The following is a 10,621-nucleotide window of genomic DNA, read 5'->3' as shown; positions in this document are numbered from 1 at the left end:
TTGATGTCTAGTTTCTGGAGTTATTTATATATTTTGGAGATGAGCCCTCTGTTAAGTTGGTGAAGATCTTTTCTTAGTCCAAAGGCAGCTGTTTTGTCTTATTGATGGTGTCCTTTGCCTTACAGATGCTTTTCAGTTTCATAAGATTCCATTGTTTGTAAGAAGAAACAGAAATTACTGAGTATTAACCATTTTATTTTTCCAAGAATGTACAAAAATGTAACTGCAACCAGCACAGTTTAGACCACCATGCTTTACAGGAAGTGTTCAAATAATGTTGTATGCAATGTATGAAATTCTGTGAAAAAAAGTATACAAAATTTAATTGTGTTTCCTTTCTTTCTTTATCAACCTTGTTTCTTGTATTTGAGCTCATTTTCACATACTAGTATCTTTAAAGGACAACTTTGATTTAACACTTAAAATTGATACTTTTGATTCAGCCCTTTTAGTTGCTGAAAATCTGTGCATAGTTAGTTATAATATATATATAAATACAAATAAATGTTAAATAATATTGAATTATTTTGACTCCTGCTTACTCAATTATATGGAATATATTTTCAACATGATTTTTTCATTAACGTACTGTTCTGTACAAACCAGTGGAAGTAGGTATTGTATATAATGTTAAAAATAAACAATTCCTACTTCCTTTCCAGACCTTATTCCATATTAAATTAGTAATCTTATTTTAGATTTTTCCTCTAAAGGTGATTTTATGTTTTAATTATTATTTTACATGTTAAGTAATTAAAGCATTTCTATACGGTATAAAAGTTTATAATCTTTTATTATCAGCATCAAGTACTTAAAATGTGCCAGTTCTCTAGCCCCTAGGCCCTGGGGGCATATATTCTGCCCCTCTACCCACCCATCACAGCCCCAGAGTCTGGGCAGCACCATCCTCTCTGCTCCCTCACCAACCATTCCCCCAGGCATGGCACCATTGACCACCAGAGCTGCGCACTCCATCTGTACCAATTGGGAAAAAAGAGTACTGATTGGAGGAAGAGGGACTCTCAGAAGAGGAACAGGCTCCACCTGTACAGATTGGAGGAAGAAATGTGTAGATGGCAGTGCAAGGGTATATTCAACAACATAAAGAGCAATATGGCACTACAAGAAACCAGTGGTTCTACAACAGCAAGACTTGAACATCCCAACACAATGAACCAGAAGAAAACGCCCTTAAAAATAACTTTATGAAGATGATAGAGGCCCTTAAAGAGGAAATAAAAAATTTCCGTAAAGAAATGGATGAAAAGACAAACAAAAAAGTGGAAGAAATCAATAAATCTCTTAAAGAAATCCAAGAAACCCAAGAAAAAACAATCAATCCAGTGAAGAAAACCTTTCAAGACTTGAAAACTGAAACAGAGGCAATAAAAAAAAGACAAACTGAGGGAATGCTGGAAAAGAAAAATCGGAGTAAATGAACAGGAACTACAGAAGCAAGTATAACCATCAGAATACAAGAGATGGAGGAGAGAATCTCAGGCATTGAAGATACGATTCAGAAAGTAGACTCATTGGTCAAAGAAAATGTTAAATCCAGCAAATTTTTAACACAAAACATCCAGGAAATCTGGGACACCATGAAAAGGCCAAACCTAAGAATAATAGGGATAGAAGAAGGAGAAAAATTCCAGCTCACAGGCACAGAAAATATATTCAACAAAATTGTAGAAGAAAAATTTCCCAAACTAAAGAAAGATAAGCCTATAAAAAGATACAAGAAGCTTACAGAACTGTGGTGATATTGTGTTCTCTAAAATATTGTGTACCCTAATAAACTTATCTGGGGTCAGAGAACAGAAAAGCCACTAGATACTTAGGATAGGCAGTGGTAGCACACGCCTTTAATCCTAGCATTCCAGAGGCAGAAATCCATCTGTTCAAGGATACAGCCAAGCATGGTGACTCATGCCTTAATCCCAGAAAGCTAGCCTTTAATCCCAGGGAGTGGTGGTAGAAAGCAGAAAGGTATATAAGGCATGAGGACCAGGAACTAGAAGCATTTAGCTGGTTAAGCATTTGGCTGGTTAAGCTTTCAGGCTTCTAGCAGCACAGTTCAGCTGAGAGCCATTCGGATATGAGGACTCAGAGGCTTCCAGTCTGAGGAGACAAGATCAGCTGAGAGGTTGGCCAGGTGAGGTTAGCTGTGGCTTGCTCTGCCTCTCTGACTTTCCAGTGTTCACCCCAATACCAAGCTCCAGGTTTGATTTTATTAATAAGAACTTCTAAGATTCCTGCTACACAGAATACCAAATAGACCAGACCAAAACAAAAAACAAAAACAAACAAAAAAAAAAAAACAGTCCCCTCATCACATAATAATTAAAACACTAAACATACAGAATAAAGACAGAATATTAAGAGCAGCAAAGGAAAAAGGCCAAGTAACACATAAAGGCAGACCTATAAGAATTACATACCAGGCTTTGCTGTCCCCCCATGGGAGGAGGATAGGATGAGGGTGGGGGTGGAGTAGGTGGGGGGGAGCAGGAGAAGGGATAAGAGGGGGATAGGTGGTTGGTATGTAAAATGAATAAAAAAAAATTACAGCCAACTTCTCAATGGAAAGTCTGAAAGCCAGAAGATCCTGGGAAGACATTCTGCAGACACTAAGAGACCACGGATGCCAGACCAGACTACTATACCCAGCAAAGCTCTCAATCACCATAAATGGAGAAAACAAGATATTCCATGAAAAAAACAGACTTAAACAATACATTTCCACAAATCTAGCCCTACAGAAAGTACTGGAAGGAAAACTCCAATGCAAGGAAGTTAACTGCACCCACTAAAACACAGGCACTAGATAACCTCATACCAGTAAATCCCAAAGAAAGGAAACCCACAAAAAATACTATGACCACCATCACCAAAAACAAAAATAACAAGAATGAACAATCATTGGACATTAATATCTCTTGATATCAATGGACTCAGTTTGCCTATAAAAAGACACATGCTAACAGAATGGGTACAAAAACAGTATCCATACTTCTGCTGCATACAAGAAACATACTTCAACCTAAAAGACAGACATTACCTCAGAGTAAAGGGTTGGGAAAAAAAAATTTTCCAATCAAAGGGACCTAAAAAACAAGCTGGTGTAGTTATCCAAATATCTTACAAAATAGACTTCAAACTAAAATTAATCAAAAGAAGAGAAGGACATTTTATACTCATCACAGGAAAAATCCACTAAGATGAAATCTCAATTCTGAACACTTATGTCTCAAATACAAGGGCACCTACATTTGTAAAAGAAACATTATTATAGCTTAAATCACACATCATACCCCACACAGTAATAGTGGGAGACTTCAACTCCCCACTTTCACCAATGGACAGGTCTGTTGGACAGAAACTTGATAGAGAAATAAGGGAACTAGCAGATGCCATGACACAAATGGACTTAACAGACATCTAAAGAACATTTCACCCAAACACAAGGAATATACCTTCTTCTCAGCACCTCATGGAACCTTCTCCAAAATTGACCACATACTCTGTAGCAAAGCAAGTCTGAACAGATACAAAAAAATTGGAGTAACTCCCTGTAGACAAATTTCTAAATGGTCTTATTAAATTAAAAAAACACGGAGCCAAATATAGGGGTGAAAGCCTTAGAGATCAGGGAAATAGGAATAGCCACCAGCCAACCTTACATCACCAGCTCTGAAACTTCCAAATGCGAGCTACTTCCTGTCTACCCATGCCTTTATATGACTTGCTTTTCTGCCATGTCATTGGCACTTAGCCCAACTACCTCACTTCCTTGTCACTGCTTATCTGTACAGACCTCCAGATCTCTATGATTTTAATCTCTATGGGATTAAAGGCGTGTGTCACCATGCTTGGCTCTGTTCCCTAGTATGGCCTTGAACACACAGAGACCCTGCCTGCTAAGTGATCAGATTAAGGGCGTGTGCTGCCTGACTTTGTTTACTTAAAATGGCTGGCCATTTCCCCTTGATCTCCAGGCAAGCTTTATTTATCAAAGCACAAATAAAATATCACCACAACCCCCTGTATCTTATTGGACTATCGTGGCTTATAGTTAGAATTTAACACAATGTAAGTTGCTGAAAGCCTACAATCTCATGCAACCTAAACAATGCTCAACAGAATCACCACAGTGTGAAGGAAGAAATGTTAATTAATTAATTAATTAAAGACTTCCTAGAATTCAATGAAAATGAATGAACAACATACACAAACTTATGGAACACCATGAAATCAGTACTAAGAGGAAAGTTCATAACACTAAGTGCCTATCTAAAGGAGTGGAGAAATCTCATACTAGAGACTTAACAGCACAACTGAAAGCTCTAGAGCAAAAAGAAGCAAACTCACTCAAGAGGAGTAGATGACAGGAAATAATCAAATTGAGGGCTGAAATCAATAAAATAGAAACAAAGATAACAACACAAAGGATCAATGAAACAAAGAGTTGGTACTTCAAGAAAATCAATAAGATAGACAAACTCTTACCCAAACTAACCAAAAGGCAGAGACAGAATATCCAAATTAACAAAATCAGAAATGAAAAGAGGGACATAATATCAGACACATTGAGAAAATCCAGAGAATCATTGGATCATATTTTGAAAACCTGTACTCCACAAAATTGGAAAATGTAAAAGAAATGGACAATTTTCTGAATAGGTTTCACAAACCAAAATTAAATCAAGATCAAATAAACAATTTAAATAGACCTATAACCCCTAAGAAAATAGGAATAGTCATCAAAAGTATCTCAACCAAAAAAAAAAGCCCAGAGCCAGATGGTTTCAGCACAGAATTCTACCAGAATTTCAAAGAAGTTAATACCAATACTCCTCAAATTGTTCCGAACAACAGAACAGAAGGAACATTGCCAAATTCTTTTTACAAGTCTACAATTACCCTGATACCCAAAACACACAAAGACACAAGTAGGAAAGAGAATTACAGACCAATCTACCTCATGAACATTGATGCAAAAATATTTAATAAAATACTAGCAAATGGAATTCAAGAACATGTAAAAAAAAAAAAAAGTCTTCCACCATGATCAAATAGGCTTCATCCCAAAGATGCAGGAATGGTTCATCATGTAAAAATCTGTCAATGCAATCCACCATATAAACAAACTGAAAGAAAAAAAACCATGATCATCTCATGAGCATCAGCATGTATAGCAGGTGAGTGTGGGTGCCTGTGGAGGCTAGAAGAGTCATAAGATCCCCAAGAACTTCAGTTACAGATCGTTGTGAGTCATGAGATGTAGGTGCTGGGAACCAAATGTGGGACCTCTGCAAGAACAGAAAGAGCTCTTAACCACAATGCCAACTTTCAAGTCATTTCCTGCATTCCACATTCATATTTCTTAACTGATGACACTTTTTAATTTCACTAGCTTGGATTAAGACCAATGGCAACATAATTTCAACAGTTTAGAGGATACATTCTTGATGCAAATAACATGTTGCTGACTTACCTAGAATTCCTTGATTCTTCTGTTGACTATATTCCCATGGTAACTTTTCACTCCCTGTTTAAATCATCATTCATCCATTTTAGTTTTGCTAAATTTTGATACAGATTTTATGTTTCTGTAAGTTCTGATTTATTCTTCATTGATTATGTGAATGATTCTATCATGAAGAATTCTTAACTATTTATTTATAGTCGTACTATTTCTTCTTTGGGGAGACTATGATATTTAATTTGCTGCACATCTGCTCTTTTCCATCATTCCCATTAGAAGTCTCCTATACAATCTCAAACTATACACAGCCTTCAAAAATCTGTTAATACTTTAGTGTCCATTTCTCTTACTACAAATCAGTTTTCTTATTGATAAATATTAAATTCTTTCTTTCTCTCTCTCCATTCTTGGTCTTTAATTTGGAAAGTTGTTTTTACTCAATGTAATTAATTTCTTTCCTTTTTTTTTCTGGAGACAGGATTTCTCTGTAGCAGCTTTGGCTGTCCTGGAACTCACTTTGTAGACCACGCTGGCCTGGAACTCACAGAGATCCACCTGCCTCTGCCTCGCAAGTGCTGGGGATTAAAGGCATGCACCACCACACCCAGCACTCAGTGTTATCAATTTCTTATCTCCCTGAATTGTTTTTAATCTTTTCTCCTACATAGATATTTGGCCAGGCTTCCAAATGAATATAACAGAAAGGAGTGCAACAGTGATTCAACTGAAATAAAACACAGAAGAAAAACTCATATGGAAACACCACTTTTAAAGATATTTTTAAAGTAAATAAAAGATAAATATGGTTTTTGGAATTTTATCAAAATATTTTCTTTAATTGGTCAGTTAACTTACGTAAAATTTGAATGGCTGATTAGTTGGGAAAATAATTTGAATGTTGATGCTTATGTCAAACCTTGGCTTGATTGTAGTCTACAACATAAAAGAAGACAGGTAACCTTAGTCATCTGTATGTGTGGAATATCTGACTGACTACACAGTAACTTTTTAATGAAACAAAAATCATAATTATTAAATTACACTTGTTTATTATTTTAATTGTTTTATATCAAATTTTATACAATTTTTTCCAAGTTGTCTTATTTTTCACACTTTCAAATTTAATATTCAGTATTATCCAGTGGCTTTTCTTAATTTGACAAGTATGCAAAGTTAAAAAGAGTGGAAAAAAAGAACCTACCCATATACTCCAATTATACTCGTCTGAATGGGTTGGTTCATATTGTTCTCATTTCATTTACTTTCTTGTTTTTGGATATTCTCAATAACTCTGTAACACATCCAGATGAAGAATATAATACAGGATGAATGATTTATTTTCTAAAAAGATTTTTTGTCAGCCATACACAAAGTTGCTTGCATCCTTCTCCCATTTCTCAGGTAGTATTATATCCTTCTGAGGTCTTTGATGTGGTTGAAGACTAGAAAGTTATAATTTCCTCAGTTATGATAAAAGATGGTTTAGATATAAAACTTTAGATTCACAAATATAAGATAGATAGGATATCTTCTTTAATATTGTAACTGTAATTCTTGCTTAATAATTGTTTTGTTATATGTAATTTTACTATATTAAATTTAAAACCTTCCTTTTTTAAAAGAAGAAAAGGGGAAGTGCTGTGGATATCGCTCTGTATAAATAAACACTGATTGGCTGGTAGCCAGACAGGAAGTATAGGTGGGACTAACAGAGAGGAGAACTAGGGGAACAGAAAGGCGGAGCTAGAGACTGCCTGGAGCCACCGCCAGGACAAGCAAGATGTAAGGCACCAATAAACCACGAGCCACGTGGCAAAGTATAGATTAATAGAAATGGGCTAAATATAAGAGTAAGAGCTAGACAATGATAGGCCTGAGCTAATGGCTAAGCAGTTTAAATAATATAAGCATCTGTGTGTTTATTTTATAAGTGGGCTCTGGGACTGGCAGGACTTGGTGGGACCCGGAGAGAAAAGCTCTCCAGCTACAGGAAGAGAGATTCTATGAGCAAGGGGCATCAAGACAATGATGGGAAAACATATAGAGGCGACCGAACCCTGGTGGGAACTCTAGACCAACTTTAGACCAACAGCTGTGGAGCACGCATGGTACTAGACTAGGCCCTATGCATAAGCAAGTCAGTTGTGTAGGTTGGTCTGCTGAAGTGGTCCCTGGCAGTAGGATCAAGATCTATCCCTGGTGCATGAGTTGGCATTTTGGAGCCCATTACCCTTACATAGCCTTGATGTAGGGAGAGGGGCTTGGACCTGCCTCAACTGAATGTACCAGGCTTTGCTGACTTCCCATGGGAGGCCTTACCTATTTGGAGGAGGGAATGGGGGGTAGATTGGAGAGAAAAAGATTTGGGGAGGGTTGAGGGAGAAGAGAAGAGAGGGGGATCTGTGGTTGGCATATAAAATGAATAAAAATTTCTTAATAAAGTTAAAAATTTAAAGATATTGCCATTAAAAAAGTTAGTAAATTAAATATTAATACAGTTCCTATAATTTTAAATGGTTATGTAATAATACAAAAGCAAGAATAAATTATTAATTCAACTACAGCCAAATGTTAAAAACTTTAAAGCTCAGTGTATACATATATTTCTATTTTGTATATGTATGAGTATATACACACATATGCAAAATATAGCCATTACATATTAGTGTTCTGAAAGTTGGTATCTACAAATACATAAAATACAAAAGAAAAAGAATATCAACTTCATAAAAAAATAACCTCTGGTAATACTTATGTAAAAAGTCTTTCCTTTGTAAAGCTCTGGGCTTTATACATACATAATGTGGTTAAAGATGTTTGCTTTGAAATCTTACCTTTGCCTCATCTGAGCACTTCTGTTGCTAACAATGATGTGTTCATATTCTCACTTTATGAAAATAAAACTGCTGATGCAAGAACCACAGTGTATATGGAAGCATCTTAAATGTCAAATTTGGTCATTATGACATGAGAAAGGATATCATTGTGGCAAAGAGAAAGCAGAGGTGCTTCATCCAGGAAGTCACAAACATTCAAAGTATACTGGAGCCCAGACAAACATTGACTCCTATGTCAATGTGATTCACAGACAAAGCAGCCATTTCTCAGGTCTCAGAAATGCTATTAAGCTATCCTTTATATCAAAAATTTGAGGTCTATCTAGTTCTTGGCTTTATTCCTTTTAAGTGTCTTGATTCAGATGGTATTTAGCATAACAACATAACTATACCTCAATAGCAAATCATGTGTGTTGCATCATTTGCTTCATAGGAAATGTACTTGCAGTAAAAGACAGTGCAAAACTGGCCTGCTTTGGTAATGAAGAACAAAACAACTGATGTTGCTTTTGTAGTGAAGATTTTTATAGCTGTTTTGTTCAGTTCGGATACATTCATTTTATCCTGGAAATAGGAGGATGAGGTTGTAAAAAAATAACTAATTTTGTTTAAAATGGCTTATATAACAGAATAAATACTTACATATGTTGAAAACATACCAAGCATTTTGTCCAAATATAGATGTGTACCATTTTTACACATAAATACATAAACTTCAGTCATATTAATATGTAAAATTTAATGTAAAAATGTCACCCTTTGATAGGGACAGTAACAGAATACAGAAAACATAGAGGCTGGGGGCATTACCTATCTCTTAGAAACCAGGAATTCTCTAATACATTGAACAGCAAGTCTTAAAGTGTTTTCTGTAGATGTAACCAACCGTCTTATTAAATAAGAAACATAGAGCCGATTCAATTTTTTTTTAATGTGGAAAAAAATGTTTTTCTTTTAAATAGTTTCCTTTAAAATATCTGATATGTTAAGTGACTTACCAAGTCCTTGTAGAACAGTACCAATCCGAGGGAATTTCAAACAGCCACCTAGTGTCCGAGGTGTGAGTCCAGAGAGAGAGAGAGAGAGAGAGAGAGAGAGAGAGAGAGAGAGAGAGAGAGAGCAAGCAAGCGTAGCCACAAGTTCTGCCTAAGAGCTTGAATCCAGCCACGTGTTCCCGCTTGAGCCTAGTCAAGCCTTGGCTCTGGCTACCTTAAGCTCCAACCATGTGGGTTGGTTTTACAGGCAGGGGCCCTGTTCGGCAGGGCAGGCCTGAGTTGTTTGTAGCACTGGCTTTAAGCAAGTAGCTCAAGGTTAGTCCGGCCTGAGGCCAAGCCGACCTGTGCCCGGGCTAGGGAGCCGGCCGCCCTGGCGGGAAACCAGACCTGCCGGCCGCCCTGGCGGGAACCCGGACCTGCCGCCAAGCCAAGTTAAGCGGTTTTAATGGATTCTTGTCACGTTGGGCGCCAAATGTAGATGTAACCAACCGTCTTATTAAATAAGAAACATAGAGCCGATTCAGAGAAGAAAGCCAAGAGGTCAGAACTAAGAGCCTTACCCTTTCTGCTTCAGCTATCCTGCTTCAGCCAAGAGAGCTCTCTGAAAAAGAGGCCTACTTCCTGTGTGTACATCTTTAAATAGTCTAGATGTTCTGCCTTCTCATTGGTTGTAAACTAAACACGTGACGGCCTTGTCATTGCCTGTATGTACCGCCCTCCAGGTCCTTAAAGGCATGCGCCACCACCGCCACGTACTTGCTATGGCTCTATAACTCTGACCCCCAGGCAACTTTATTTATTAACATACAATTAAAATCACATTTCAGTACAAGTAAAATACCACCACAGTTTTCTATAGAAGCTTGACCTTTTTAGATCTATGGAGATAGTCAGAACTGTAGCGTCCTTAGGATCAAGACTGATGAATAGGAAATAAGATTCTGCTGTTAAATGACTCAGGAATGAAGGACACACAGAGAGGAGAATGAGGTATACCAATGCAAGCATGACCCTTGCCCCATTTTTGACCTGCACTAGAACAAGTTGACTGGAGGGCATAACCTACAGAAGGAGTGGTCTTGCAGCACCAAACAAGTGTTGATAGCCGCCCCCTATTCCTTCCTTTCTTTCAAAACCTCATCTGATGATGATGATGATGATGGAAATCCATTTCTTTCTCAAAAGAATCTCTGAGAATTTGTTTAAACAAGCATTGAATAAAAATAAACTCATGGGGTTTTTATTGAATGTCTTATACCTTAATTAAAAAACAAGCAAACAAACAAAAACTCTCCATAAAGATC

Source organism: Peromyscus eremicus, chromosome 2 (assembly GCF_949786415.1).
Source record: "Peromyscus eremicus chromosome 2, PerEre_H2_v1, whole genome shotgun sequence".
Taxonomy (NCBI): domain Eukaryota; kingdom Metazoa; phylum Chordata; class Mammalia; order Rodentia; family Cricetidae; genus Peromyscus; species Peromyscus eremicus.
This window is presented reverse-complemented; position numbering follows the sequence as displayed.